The sequence below is a fragment of the Amblyomma americanum genome, chromosome 3 (assembly GCF_052857255.1).
Source record: "Amblyomma americanum isolate KBUSLIRL-KWMA chromosome 3, ASM5285725v1, whole genome shotgun sequence".
Lineage (NCBI taxonomy): Eukaryota > Metazoa > Arthropoda > Arachnida > Ixodida > Ixodidae > Amblyomma > Amblyomma americanum.
The window spans coordinates 189,698,746-189,713,790 of NC_135499.1; the positions used below are offsets into that span (position 1 = coordinate 189,698,746).

Sequence of the window (15,045 nt, forward strand, 5' to 3'; positions counted from 1 at the left end):
TCTTAATCTTCTCCTGCAAGTTGGAGGTTATGATGCATACCATATTGACACGAGGATTGGAGGTAGAAGAAAGAGATCGCAGCCTCTAGAAGTAGAGGACGCTGAAGTGTAGGTCCGTTTCTCTGGTGCCCTCGTTCAGCCGCTGCAGTTCCTTTTCAGTGTAACAACTGTTACACATCTGGTGGAGCAGCGCTGGGTACGCTTCCCGACCTGCGTACGCCTACGAGATAAAGACGGCACTCACACCGGTCCATGAGCGCCCAAGCCGCCGCCTCCGCGGTGAGACACCTGAGTTCGGGCCTCTTGACAACCCGACGAGGAAGACGCAGCCTCGACCGACGGTCCCACCGGAAATGGCCACAGACAGTAGGTTCCCGGCGCCCATCCTCTACCACACGCCGCGAACACCGCCATCTTTTCACGGCGACGTGTACGAAGATGCGGAAGACTGGCTGGACACCTTCGAGCGGGTCGCCCGCTACAACGGTTGGAGCGACGACCGTAAGCTCCATAATGTGTATTTTGCGCTCGAGGACTCCGCTAGGACATGGTACGAGAACCACGAGAGCAACCTGTCCACCTGGGAGACATTTCGCCAAAATCTCTTAGCTACATTCCCCAACGCAGACCGCCGGGAGAAAGCTGAAGCTGCGCTTCGCTCCCGTAACCAGCGGACTAACGAAAGCGTCCGCATGTATGTAGAGGACATGACGCGCCTCTTCAAGCGTGCTGACCCCTCCATGGCGGAGGAGACGAAGCTTCGCCACCTCATGCGCGGGGTCAAGCAGGAACTTTTCGCCGGTCTTGTGTGCAGTCCATCGCGTACTGTTGCCGAATTCCTCACGGAAGCGACTACCATGGAGACGACGCTCCTGCAACGAGCCCGGCAATACAATCGGGATGTAAGCACGCTTGGGCCCGCTGTTTCTTCGATGCCGCTAGGGAGTGATGCGGCCGTTTTACGGGACCTAATCAGGTCGATCGTCAGGGAGGAATTACAAGCCCTCCAGCTGCCTCCCAGCGCGCCGTCTGTTACATCGCTGTCTGAAGTCGTCCGGGACGAGGTGCGCCTAGCAGCACAGCAGGAACAACTGCCTGAGATCCCAAGACAGACTGAGGTCAGACCAACCTATGCATCTGTCCTCTGCCGGGCCCCAACGCCAGGCTACGACGTGAATACCGCGACTCACGCAGCGCAGCAGTCTGGTCTTTCCCGTGTACCTGCTCGACCAGCTTATCAGCGGCCACGGAAGTGTGAAGTGTGGTGTGCACCGGACCGGCGGCCCCTTTGCTAACACTGTGGTGAGGCGGGACATCTTTACAGGGCCTGCCCGTACCGCCGAGTGGGTCTGCGTGATTTCGCGCCCGACGACCCTTGCCCCCGGAATGGCTAACGACAATTCTAAATTGAAGCTCATCTGTCGGCCCGTCAGAGGCCTGGGTCATACGGTCGCTACGATCCTAGGTCGTCATCTCCGCTGCGTTACCGTTCCGCAAGCCCTCGCCGAGACGCCGGCTACCCTGAGCGGCGTTCTCCCAGTCCACGCCAGGAAAACTAATTCCAGCGGTCTCCGGAGGCAAGGCCGCTGCTGTCGGGAAAACTGGGTATCCTCCGCCGCCGATATACCGATACGCTGATTCCTCACCGGGGCAGGGTAGAGACAGCATCCGACGTGCTACTTCTGATTTGCGTGTGACGATTGACGGAACTGACACCATCGCTTTACTTGATACTGGGGCTGACTATTCCTTGATTAGCTACACCCTCCCCCAAAGTTGAGCAAAGTTTTGACACCATGGTTGGGCATTAGCATTCGCACGGCTGGAGGTCACCTCATTAGCCCGGCCGGAAGGTGCACAGCCCGAGTCGGCATCCGCGGTTTCGTCTACTTGGGTGAATTCGTCGTGTTGAGCGAGTGTTCGAGAGATTTGATCCTGGGCCTCGACTTTCTACAGGCAAACGGTGCTGTGATCGATCTACACGAGGGCACCAGAGAAACGGACCTACACTTCAGCGTCGTCTACTTCTAGAGGCTGCGATCTCTTTCTTCTTCTACTTCCAATCCTCGTGTCACAACTGTTACAATATATAGTGGGCCAGCTTTTTTAACACAAACTCCCGACCGTTAATCAACAGATTTTGTGTCACCTGATCGTCACCAGCTGTTTTCCTTTTTTGCATTGCATTCTAAGGCTTTCTTTCCTTCCTCTTTCGTTACCGGCAGAATGTCCCATATTTCTGCACTATTGCGGGTGACTTGAGGCACTCTATAGATCTGTGTAGAACTCTTCGACTACATTAACTACCCAATGCATATTGGTAATGCCATTGCAGTACTTGTGTCTCAGCGCGAACATCTGAATTTTGCCTTCGTCGAATTTCTTTATGACTGGTTTTAGGCTGCGTCTGTTTTCCGGGGCATGCTTTGTAAAAGTGCCTGTTGTCTTTTAAGTTCACCTCAATTAAACTGTGAAAGCTAACGGTGTTTATGGCTCCCATCTACACGGATGACATGTAAAAACCTCTCTATCCCACTGGATTGTCGGACAGTGCAACGCAGAATTTTTACGCCCTGCCAAAATGTTTCCTGTGTGCAAAATGCGCACGCAATAATGCGTCCTGATACAGTCGGTTACATGGATTAACATCTTCCTGTAACTGCTAGGTTAACGCCCGCCCGTAAAGCAAAACCATTGTGTTCCATGGAAGCAAAGTACCACCAGCTGTTCTCACACGTAAAGAGAGAAAGTGAACAATAGGATTTATTCTGTTTGGACTGCGTGTACTTTTAGCGAACTACGGAAATGCCTCCTAAACGTAAGTTTGCGCTTAGTGCCGGATCTGCTGAATCATATTACGCTCTCTTTTGTGCGCCGTTAAGTTAAAATCAATGAAAGCAAAACATGCGTTGGTGAAGTAAGAGATAGCCCTATGCCCGTAGAGGAACCAGAATAGGGACGGAAAGGGAAATCAGGGCGTTTATCCCAGAACCAATATCAGTAAATGAGTGAATTGCACTTTGACATAATCCAGCCTTGCTTTTATTTTGGCGTCTAGTGCGCTAAAGACCTATGATTGTGATTTAAGACGGCATCACACCAGAGGCTTTTACTCCGAAGCGGTCGAAATTTGTTTCACACGCATTGTAGCATGCATTGGAACTGCGCGCAAGCACTGCGGGATCTGTGACTGGTAGAGTGAAAACACGCATGTCGGGACTATTTTCTTGATTTTAATCTAGAGGGCATTTATAACCGCATTCTTTGCACCCGCTTGCGATGGTAATTTTGACGTTGAAGTATAATCATCCGCTCTACTACGCTTGCCCGCTTTGTATAGCTTCTTTATGCGCAAGTGTTTTCCTCCCTCTCCAGCCCATAGAGCGGCTTCTCACGGCGGCTACTTACACACCAGCCCTGCTCGGGCTGAAGTCACGCGGGCACTGACAAATGGGATTCTTATCTCTAAGTTTACCCTAATGCTTATGTTCGCGACGCATCGGAACAAATTTTCGGGTTTTTTTTTTCAGTGCACCTTCAGTACTCGCCGTGCGGGAGGCTATAAATAAGACGGCACGTTGTAGAAAAGGAAAGCCTCCGAGAGCTGGAAAAAGAATTAACTGCAGCAAAATGAACTTCTCTAGGTTTTTCATTACTTTGCATGCTTTTTTCTAAAGAGTGCCTTATAAGCTTGCCCGTTTAAAGCCCGTATCTAATGAGCCACATATAATATAACGACACCGTCATTATGTTCTTTGAAATTAATTACTACCATATGAGATTATGATTCGATTAATGGCATTATGGATACTGCATGACACATGGTAGGCACGGCAGGGAGAGAAGGGAACGTAAAAGTATGCACCGAGGAAGTCGCGGGATGCCATCTGTGTGTTATCTAGATTCTCTAAAGCTGATCGAAGCATAATCTTCCTTTACTTTGCTGCTTACCTTAAATACCCGTTTTCAAACCTTGCATTCACTACATACCCACTTCTGGAACTAGCTCGTCAGGGTTTTCAATGACATCGAACTGCGGGAGACTCCACAAGGTGGGCAAATGTCTACCTCAGACCTTGCGGTTTTGTCAGCACCGTAGTTAAGCGGAACTAAAGCGTGTAGTCGCGCACCTCCTGCATGGAACATCTAGGGTATAAAAATTTTCATATTGAATATGGCTGTGCATATTTTACGCATGTGTAATCCTGCTCGACTGGATGATCGGCGTAGTGTTTTCATGAACGGCTAGCACTGTCTATGCGGCTAGTCATGTTCGTGGACCAACGATATGCAACCAAGACCGATAAGCGGGAAAATAAAATAAATATCTGAACACCATCGTCTGGATTTTCTTGAAAGTTGTGAATTTCTATGGAGCAAAATATTAAATTACCAGAGGCTTCCTTGAAGGATTTCGGTCTTCGTTTCCTTGCGGTGAGAGGAAAACTCAATCCAGCCAGATGCACTCGTTGATTTCCTTGTAAAACGTTAACAGATGCTGACCTTTTGAGATGCTCAACTCTCGTTAAAGTTCTAAAAACCACAAAACGTTTACTCTACAATTATGTGCTGCCTTCTCTCCTGACCCAGTGCTTGATGACGCTAGAGCAACTAATTCAAGACATTGAAAATTTTACAGCTATTATTGTTGCGTTCAATGCGTGTACGCTTTTTCTGCCCGTTAACCACTGCGGGTGTTATACTAGAGGAGCTTAAGACGTGTTTTAACCACTGACTATTTGCAACGTAATATTTTTCGGTAACAATAATAATACGAAGGAATAAAAAATAAAGCAGACTCCTGAGACATTCAGTGACTGATTGCTATCTTTGTATTACTAAAATTAGGGCAGTAGGTATGAAGCATGGAGGCAATACTTCCTGTTGAGTTCAGCGTCAAGCTGCTAGGGTTGCAGAAGAGAACCCGCTTCGCGTGTGTCGATGTCCTCCTGTCTTCGATCGAACCTTAGCAATGACTCGGAGAAAAACATATTACCCATTTGAATAGACTAGACTCTGCGATGAAGCCGCAGTAAGTCCTCGCACCCCATTACAGCGGCATGGCCAAACGCTATTACTGCCGACGCAAAAATTTTCTGTCACGCGATAACTCAATCATAACAAAGCGATGTTTTCCTTACGTTCTCCCGTGGCAATCAAAATTTCGAGTTTTGTTTACTGGTGCGCTTGATAACACGAATCTACTTTCAGACTATGAAAATTAAATGCTACAACAGTTAGCGTTGGAAACGTATCATCATAACTTCTCCACTTGCTCTCGGAAATAAGAAGGAATTATTGAAAAAAAAAAGAATGATTTTATGCACCATGTAACATGCTATATTATATGTTGTGTCATTACATGCTCAACTTCAACTGAGAGAAAATCGCATTTAACGCAATGCCTGAGTCCCTTGCCGCACCAGAAGTGCTAATTGGTTGCTTCTGCAACATTCGGCGGGTCCAATTTGCTGAATTTATGTAGAACGCTTATGTGGGGAAATGTAAAACATAGAATCCACATCCATAATTCTTCATATCTAGTTGCTCTTATTTCCAAAAACTTTGAGTTTTCATGCATTCCTAGTGTCTGTTGAGCTGGTAGGCCTGGGAGCATGTACGTACTGATTGCACTATGAAAAAAAAATCTCTCTTAAAACTCACAGTTCAACACTGCATTGGGCCAAACTGGTAAAGAAAACACCCTTTTTGTTTTCACACCGCTGTGTATACGCTTGGGAACCGAGGTCGGCCGCTCCATTCGTTGTATGAAGAAAGATAACGCCACATATGTGTTACTGGTAAAGGACGCAGTTGGCGAATGGTTTCGGCGGTGTCTCAGGAGAGCGCGCCAGGCACTATTTATTTAATAGGTTCTTGCATTTTTTATAGCGTTCCTTTCGAGGCTACAGACCGCTGTAGTTAATCTCTTTATATATAAAAAATCGTAGATGATCTAAAGGACTGAATGCAGGATTTTTGGCCACAAGTGGGCTTTACCGCAGAAGTGAATAGATGCAAGTTCTTCGATGAATGGACTAACCATCGAAGCAAGGATTAGGTCAAAAACCCTGCTCTCAAGCATTTCATCCCAGAAGGAAACCCCCGCGGCTGGCCATTGCAAATCTTGTACCTTGCTGGTAACAGATGGCTTCTAGGGGACACAGGGGACCGAACCAGCAGCTGCCGCATGAGAGGCAGATGGCCTGACCCCTACGCCACCGCAGTGCTCATAATTGCCCGCTCCGCGCTATTTACACCATGCTGGCCAGCCCGCTTCTGTGGGGCAATTATTAATCCAGAGACTACAGTATGCTGCAAAAATATAGTTGTGAAAAGCTTACTGCAGGTGGGACTAGGTAAACAAAGAGTGAAGCGCATGCGCACCAGACGACAGTAGACTCGCAACTGTTTGACTACGAATGGTGAGGATATGGCGTAAATGCAGGGGTGCGTGGCAGCTCATTTCATCTTTCGATGAGGTGGCTTGGAGTTCCACTTATGGCGTGAAGCATCCGTTCATCAAACTTGAGTTTCCTTAGCACTTAACGACATAGAAGGTGTGCTTGGACATGGGCCGGGTAATCCGGGTGCACTGTTTCATGGCAGGATAACTCCACTACTTTGCTTCCTAATTCTTTATTTAAAGTGACGGTGCACTCCGGGTTGTTTAGCAAATGGCCTACCAGTACACGCCGCATTTCTCCAAAGGACGCCCCGCGCAGCCTGCCTCGAATTCGCCAAGCGTTCGCCGGGCATCAAGGCAAGCGGCTGATGTCTCCTGTTTTTTTCGGTGAGGCTGCAAGCGGATCAATAGCGCTAACACGTTTCGAGGCACGCGAAGGGGAACTCATCTGGTGCTTTTGGGCCCCCTTGCCCGCCTCAGCACCCGCTGCCTATCCCGAACATCCTTTTCGCCAATACCTTAGGAGGAACAAGTGCGCGCATCGAGGTGGCTACCAAGCACGAGTGTGCTCCTGTAAGAAGCTTCCCAGTCTGCGTCTCGGGGGCGACAAGCGTATCTTCTGAGCAGCCACCTCAGATGGACGCTATACGCGCAGGATACGGAAACTGGCAAGGAAGCGACCTGCGGCGCGGTGTGTCCTTTCGGTATTCTCTCTTGGCATGCGTGTCATGCCCAAGGTTCATTCTGGCGTCCGCTTCGGTTAAGCTTAGTAAACATTCAAGAACGGCTGTGTGAGATGGCAGAAGGGTTTCATAATCAGAGACAGCAAAATTTTCTACAGTGAACATCACCGAGTTGACTAAGAAAGAAAATACAGTTGCTCTAAGCTTTCTTCGCAAATGACCCAACCTTCTTAGAATTGTAAACAGGGAACTGCGCGAATAATAGTAACAAAATATCAGGAACCCAATTCTTGGGGCTGAAGACGTCGATTCTCAATATTTAAAAGAATTTCTGCAATAGCGCAATAAATACTTTTTCAAGGTGTTGTTTCTGAAAAATCATTCTGATGGGTACTGCCAGAAAGCGACCTCAAACGGATGTGAAGCGAATTATATTTTATAACTTGCTGGTTACTGTAGGCGAGTTCAGCTGCTAAATTGTTTTCAGATTGTTATCTTAAAGGCTGTGATTTCAGAAATAAATTTCTCAGGTCTTCGGTCGCCACGGATGCGTCGAATACGTATTTGTATCTCAGGAAGCCACTAAAATGCAACATCTAAATGCCTAAAAGCCAGCTAGTTGCCTTACAACGCTTCATTATTGCTTGTGCAGTGGGCTGAGACAAACGGGTGGAATTATTGAGGAAAAAGCTTTATCGTAAAAATTCGACATTATTCGGAGTTGTCCAATACGGCGTTCCTCATAGCCTGAGTCACTTTGCGACGTTAAACACCGTAAACAATAAACCATTCTAAATCTGACTACCCGACCTTCTTCAAGGCACTTAATATTAACCATTCTTAACATTTCTTTCTTCCTTCATGATTAAGTAATACAAAACCATGTTTTACGCCGTGTACACCACAGATAATTAATATTTCTTAAAAAATCTGCACAACATAATTTTTCTTGCCTTGAGTTTGGCGCATGATGGCCTGAGTTGCATATGTGCCATAAAACCCAACACAACACAATATTCATTCTAAATCATGACAGGGAAAGAAAAAAAATAGGCACGAAAGAAAATGGAACAAATGGAATGGAAGAAAAGAATACTTACTTATTGGGTAGCCACAGCTTTGGTAAGAATTTAGAGATGATTACTATTGAGTGCATTTTTCGTTCTTGTTTTAAATCTCGAAAGTGAATGTGATTCGGGTTTAGAAATTGCTATTTAACGACAAGTGTTTTGAAGTTCAGATATCTTTAATCTATTAATTGCCTTCCATATCTTGCGCGCAATTCCTTTTAAATAAATTGCCGCTACCTCAAGTGGTAGTCTCATACTGGCCGTCTGGTGCGTGAATGCGCCTTCCTATATTGTTCTTTTTATTCACAAACTGCATACAACTTGCTTCCAATTGCAGTCCTCTGGTCATGCTGTCTGTGCTGGCCAGGACAGCCTTTTATAAAACAGGAAATGTTAACGCCTCAGACATTGCCTATTCATTGTGCTCGCTGCTAAACGTAACCACTCATCAGGACCGGGTAGTTCTGCTGCGTGTATTCATAGCATCTACAGTCATAGAAAAGTCTGAAGTGTTAGTGGCGCCAAAATTGTGTTGATGCTTCGCAGGGGAAAAGGGCACACCATTAAAACGCAGAGTGCGCTTAGTGACTGAGACTAATGAACGGGACGTCAGCTAAATTGTCTGGGAACTCGCTTAAGGCGCATAGCACATCTCTTACCCTACGTAATGAAAAGAAAAAAAAACATTTGTCGTTCACCCCCATGCACACAGCCTTCTTCCGAGAGAGTGCAGCTGTCCAGATTAATATGTTCCTGCATTCAAGGCTCTGTCCAATCTTTTTAACTGTGAACCAAGAAGTGGGCGAAAAAAGAGCACAGCTAGCGTGATGTTGTATCAACTGCACCAATCTTTTTTCAAACATGCGCTTGTATTCCACAAGACCGGCAAGGAGACCTCAATCAACTCACGAGCTCGCAGCCCTATTTACGATAAGAAGAAGCCATGGTGCTGAGATTTCAGTGGAGATGTCAGCTGCAGAGAGAACAGATGAAAGGCGGAAGGAAGCAATAAACACATGCCCATCTCTAGCGAATTGCTTAGACGTCGGCATTTCGGAATTTGAGACCAGAGTGAAAACTTCTCTGCTACTCCGTGAAATTTTAACGTATGCATGAACATTTTCTGTAACCTAAAATACAGCACTCCTGTTAAATGACAAGGCGTACTTATACTCCCAACTACAGATCACAAACATTAGGCGTGTGCTAGTAGAGTCAACAAATTTCACAATGGTTTGAACCACGCCGCCCTGCCATACGACGCGCGTCGCGCCGTCTCCTCAATGCTTTGGTTTAACTTGAGTCTCAATACTGCCGTACAATTTTGGCTGAAATGCTTGCACCATGCCGTGCAAGCATTTCAAGCTTGTGCAAGCTTGTCTCTTTTGTTTTGTCCGTGTGAATTTATTTGCTCTAAGGTGGTCTTTATTCCAAGCTTCAAGAAATGCTAAACCAACTAGCCCAGCAACATGCCTTACGCTTAGCAGGCGTGCTTGCTTTCCGCTTAATTCCAGGGTTAGCCAAGTTAAGCCACTGGCAGTTTTTGTTCCAATTCTTTGTTACTCCCGCCAGATGCTCTCGACGCTTTAATAAACGTACCAGTGTTGAGATGAATTCATGTACTTTGTGCAGGTATGCCTCAAAACCAGCCCTTCTTCCTATGCAGATTTCAACTACTAAGTCTGTGATCTGTAATGGTTGACGATGGCGGTATACCTAGCCGTCGTTCAGCCGAGCGTTACACAGGCTAGCGAACGTGGCTAACTGCTATGGTTGCTTCAAAGCTCATATTTTCTAGTTACCTGTTTGCGTGGGCTCATATTTTTTTACGTTTTTATGACACCCACGAATGAAACACGTGCACTTTTGGTGAGTGCGTAATCTAATTTACTGATGCACTGTAGCGTCTAGAACTGCGTTTTGTTTCTATTCGCCTGCGCCAAGGTGAAGATAAAATTCGCTGCCGGCAAACGTGAAGCACGTTCGTTGCTAGCATTATGCAATGTTAAAACGCATGCCCGCGCCGTGTCGGAACTCGGGTTAAAACGTGACCGCGGATGCAATGCAGACTACTGTTTACTGCCGACATGCATTTGCGATGTTGAAGTTTTTCCCCGAGTAGAAACTGCTAACCTGACTGATTAGATTGGTTTGCTAGCGGTCCCTTAGTCATTTTTGCGCTCCAGTCCTGCCTTTGCTGTCTGGGAAGCAAAATGCAACGGTGTCCTTGAAGAGATCCGAGTGCAACCTTTGAAGTCATTTCACGATAAACCTCGGGAGCTTAACCTGTTTGTTGCCCGTCATTTGAAGAGCCACCGAACGGTCATAAGGCTGGAAATGAAAAAGAAAAAAAACACTGGAACAAAATGATTGGAAGAGAAAAAAACAAACTGAAGGGTACACCTAAGCTCCGTCTTAGGGGTAGTACGCCATAGTTAATAGATTAATGCCCATAGATTCGGAATTGGACTTTCTATACTTAACATTAGCAGATCCTTGGGAGTGCTCATACCATTCCTGGCGCAGTGCTGCAGCGGTTAAGCGATGCGCCACTGCCCTGGAATGGCAGGCGCTCCCATTGGCGGGACTTATGCGATCCAAGTTGTTGTTGGATCGGTGCACAGTTTGCTCTCAACCCGGTGGGCAGGTTGTGACGACGCCACAAGATTACGTGACCTATAGGTGGCCCAGATGCCTCCTAGGTTGCTTGTCTGGGGATTTTACGCGAATTTCTTGCTCACGGTCAACGACGACGACAAAGCCGGATTTTCACGGCACGGTCGCCTTAACGCTATCGCGTTAAAAGCAGCGGTCGCATGCACGTACAGCGGAAGTACACATGTCGATATGTCAAGAGTAATGCCTTTTTCTCCTGACAATTTGCGTTTCAGAGTTGTCATGAGATCTGCTTTATATTTTAAAAGACATTGTCGCAAGCGTCAGCAATGGTCACCCGTCTGCACGGTAATGCGCCAGTCTCACTCCTCACGTCAAAAACTAAAGGCGCAAAACGAGCAAAACTAGTTTTCTTCCGCGACCGTGAAATCTTTTGGGGCGTCAAGATGTCTGCCGGAACTCCACTGCTCTCCGCAGGATCTAATATCACGCGCGAAACAGTTCATTCAGTTTTCACGTAGACTCCTCGCGCGACGCAGAATTTCGTCTGAAGAAGTGTGGGATGTGGAAAATTGTCCAGTGTTCTCTAATACAAAACACACACGCGTGAAGTTCTTAGAGTTTCGGGAGGCCTCCGCATCTGCCATGCTGCGCGGCCTTCTTTTGCTTTGCACGCTGAACTCTGCGACATTGCGCGTAGAAAATATTGTCAGTGGCTTAACTTGGCCAACCCTGGAATTCAGCGAAAAGCAAGGAGGCTTGCTATGCGTCTGAGGCTCGTCCATGGCAGCTCCGCTACACGCTCGTGACAGCCGTTCTGTATACACCCACACGACCACGTGGCTATTACGTGGTATCACATGGTCTTGCGACACCTCCATCTGATGTCATCACGTGGCTTCACATCAGCCCATCGGATGTTCTTAAGGTCAACGGGCACCCAATATCAGGTCAAAGGCCAACTAAATGTCATGGGTGAAGGGTTCAACTCCATAACTGTACCACACATGGCCATACACGGCTAACGTGGTTGGGCTGAAGGTCGTGCTAGGTCCTTCTCCGGCCTACGCGACGACTGCTTCACCTAGCGTATTGAAGCTTTTCGCTTCAAGAAGCAGCAGGTTGTCCGCGCGTGCTGCTCCAAGCGGCGGACGAGGTGGCGAATGTTCTGCGAGTGATGCGGGACAGGAGGGGGCACCACCCACGTATTCTCTCCGTCGGTCGAGCTATCCGTGCATTGGGCGGATGTCGTGTGGTACCTGCCGACGTGAAAACGACTCGAAGTGCGCGGGGAAAATCACGGGATGTCGTAAATGATGTCTGCCTCTGCGTTTACGCTTTCTCTAAACCTCGCCTGGTAGGCACGTTAGAAACCGAAAAGGATCATCGTTTATTTTTCCTCGCCTTCAGAGCGTAAGAACAACGAAAGTCGAGCCCCTCGCCTCCTCCTGCACCAAACTTCCTGCGTGAGCCTTTGACTTTATGAAAAATACATATAAAAATCTTCCTTGCCTGACAAAAAAAAAAGCGGTACAATACAACCGGACGGTTTTAGCTGTCGTGGTCGAGAACTTTCAAGCAGTATCTTTTGTCATTGGCTTTCAAAAACAGACAGCATGCATGCTTCCAGCTGTAGAGATGACGAACACGACACGATAAATAGCCCCCTGTCTTATTATTTCCCCACCTAGAGATTGAAGTAGACACCGAGTAATGTTTCTCCAGATCTCATTTTTGTTGCTTTTGTGTGTGCGTGAACGCTGCTACCTCTTAGGCACCCCCTTCGGTTGCGGCCGCAAGCCAACCTACCCGAACCTCAAGCTCAACACAGCCGCCCTGAAATCGAGGGGGCGAGTGTGGCTCTCCTCCGCGGTGGGCGCGCGCGCTTTTGTTGGCGTCTTTCGGCGCCTTCGACGCGCATGCTCCGGCCGCCGACGCCACCAGTGGCCGCGTTTGCGTGACGCGTCGGCCCGCTTGCCACCGCGCGCGCGGGCAGTGGGAGGAGCGCAGCGCTCCCCCTCGACCCTCGTTCGTCAGCGGCCGCGCTTAGTCGGTAGCGGCCCGACGACCGAAGCGGAGCGGCGGACAAGCGCTTTCTTCGCCGGCGCGCCGGTGGTGCCCTCCAAAGTCAAGAGCGACAGCTGCTCCGGAGGCTTGCGCCGAAGCTGAAAGCCCAGCTTTCCGCCGCCGCCCGTTCACGAGTGCTCCTTCGTTGAGGGCGCCGACAGAAAAAATCTCGCACTTGTTCATTGTTCGGGACGTCCCGTTCCTAGCGTGAGCCTCCTTGACCAGCCTCCGCTCTAGCAGCTAAATTTCGCGCTGCGTCGTGAGGATTCTATCTCTTGAAACTTGGCTGATTGAAAAGCTTTCGTGCTTCCTTTGAAGAAGAAAACGTTGTGTCTGCACTGAAGGAAGTGTCGCCAGTCCGGATACGCGAAGAGACTTGGCCTCTCCAATGGAACGCAGCCTCGTGCGAGTTTGTTGTTCTCCGCTCTGAGTTCCACACGTGGTCGATCGACGGCGAAGGCGTGCGCGCGTGGACGTCGTCCGTCGCAAGTGGACTCAAATCTGGAAGCTGCAGTTTCTCTCGGCGGAGTTGGATTGTCAAGTTGACTGCAACGTAGGGCCTGCGGATTATTCTGCGGTAAGTTGGAAGCGGCCAAATCTCTCCTCCATTCCTTTTCAAGTTTCTGTACTCTGAGAAAGTTACCCATCGCGTCCGCCCTTGGTTGAAAGTCGTAATCCGCAGTAACAGGTAAAACTAAAAAAAAATAAGTGCTTCCAAACCGGACGACGCGACTTGACAGCTCGCGATGCTAATGGTAACGATGTATTTCGACTTCGATCGCGATGTTCCACCTCACAAAACTTACTTTCTCAAGGCAACGTCTCTGCGCTGCGTTTGCGTTTTGTTCTTTGTTCGTTCAGCGAAGGGAAATCATAGGAGAAAGCTGGCGGCGAGTCTTTTAGCAGAAAAGAACAAGCGATAAACGACACTCAGGACCACAAGGAGGCACACGCACACACACTCATGTACTCTTTGTCGCCGGACTTACAACTGGTTTCATTTTGGCCGATGCACTTACTTTAATACCTTTCCTTGCTCAAGAGCACATGCAAATGACATTAATCAAAGTCGGGTCGTCATTCACTCCCCGATAAAAAACTCCACTATTTCTCGCTAATGGGAGACCGCTCACTCTTTTTAATCAGAAATGCTTCAAGCAGCTCTCGCTCTTGTCTGTACTCCCCCCTGCCAGTAATGCTCGCGCGGTGAAACGGAGGCCGACAATTGCTACAGTTTTTCCCATGCATACGCGATCGCAAAAGTTTTCCCTTCTTCTCTGACGCTTTTATTCAAACATTGCCCAGTCTGCCCGATGCATGCTCGATTGAATGAACGCCTCAGAGAACACGGCAAAACTTTGCGATCGGGTACAGGGAGCACCCTGGCTTTGCATGTGAAAGAGTGTAAAAACTGTTCGCCTCTGTTTCATCCCACGAGCACTATTGGCAGGGGGCAGTCCACACACACGAGGAAGAGCTGCTTGAAGCATTTCTGTTCATTTCAAAAAAGGATGGGTGGTCCTGCATTAGCGACCCCTCTGTGATCATCACTAAAGAGAGGCGTTTTTTACCGGAGACAGAAAGTCGACTTGACTATGTTTAAGGTCCTTTACATGTGCGCTTCACAAGAAAATTGTTGAAAGTACGTGTGTGGGCCAAATATAAACCAGTTATAAGTCCACCGACAATGTGCGTGCGTGTGCGTGCGGGCAGAAACCTGCTCTTTCTTTTTTTGCTCGCCAGAGGGCACACCACATAGTCATGTAAGTGAAGATATTCCGCGGGTGTCTTCAGCGGAGCGACTTGTACATGAACACATTGCGCCGGAGGCCGCTCGACAGACCGCTGCTGCACACGTGGTCCTAATTGCTGATGGCTTTCACGCAGCCCGTAGTCTGCCCCTGGGCGTTAATCTGCCGTCCGCCTTAGTCCGTTTCATCGGAATTCCAGAACGCCTTCTTCACTTTTTTTTTTTTTTCCTAGCAGCCCTCCGTACAGTTCTGCTGCCTGATAACAGCTTCGACGATTGCGCATGGCGATGTCGGCGACGAGCTTTATGGAAGCAGTACTCTTGTCTACACGCACCGTTGCCTGCTACCGATGATGTGCACCGGAGATGATTCGTGAAGGAATGCTGGATACCTTGCGGATTTGCTAACTGAAATGTTAAAAATACAACTAATGACAAAGTTAGGCGTTAGTG

General features: G+C 48.2%; 1 protein-coding gene across 1 annotated transcript in view; it reads left to right on the top strand.

The window, feature by feature from the left end:
* The first annotated feature begins 12,772 nt into the window (after positions 1–12,772).
* The window catches only part of LOC144125687 (calcitonin gene-related peptide type 1 receptor-like), a 114,866-nt gene continuing 112,593 nt past the window's right edge, over positions 12,773–15,045 (top strand). Inside the window, exon 1 of the mRNA XM_077659303.1 lies at positions 12,773–13,419. The gene's annotated coding sequence lies outside the window, so the exon portion shown is untranslated. The remainder of the gene's footprint in view (positions 13,420–15,045) is intronic.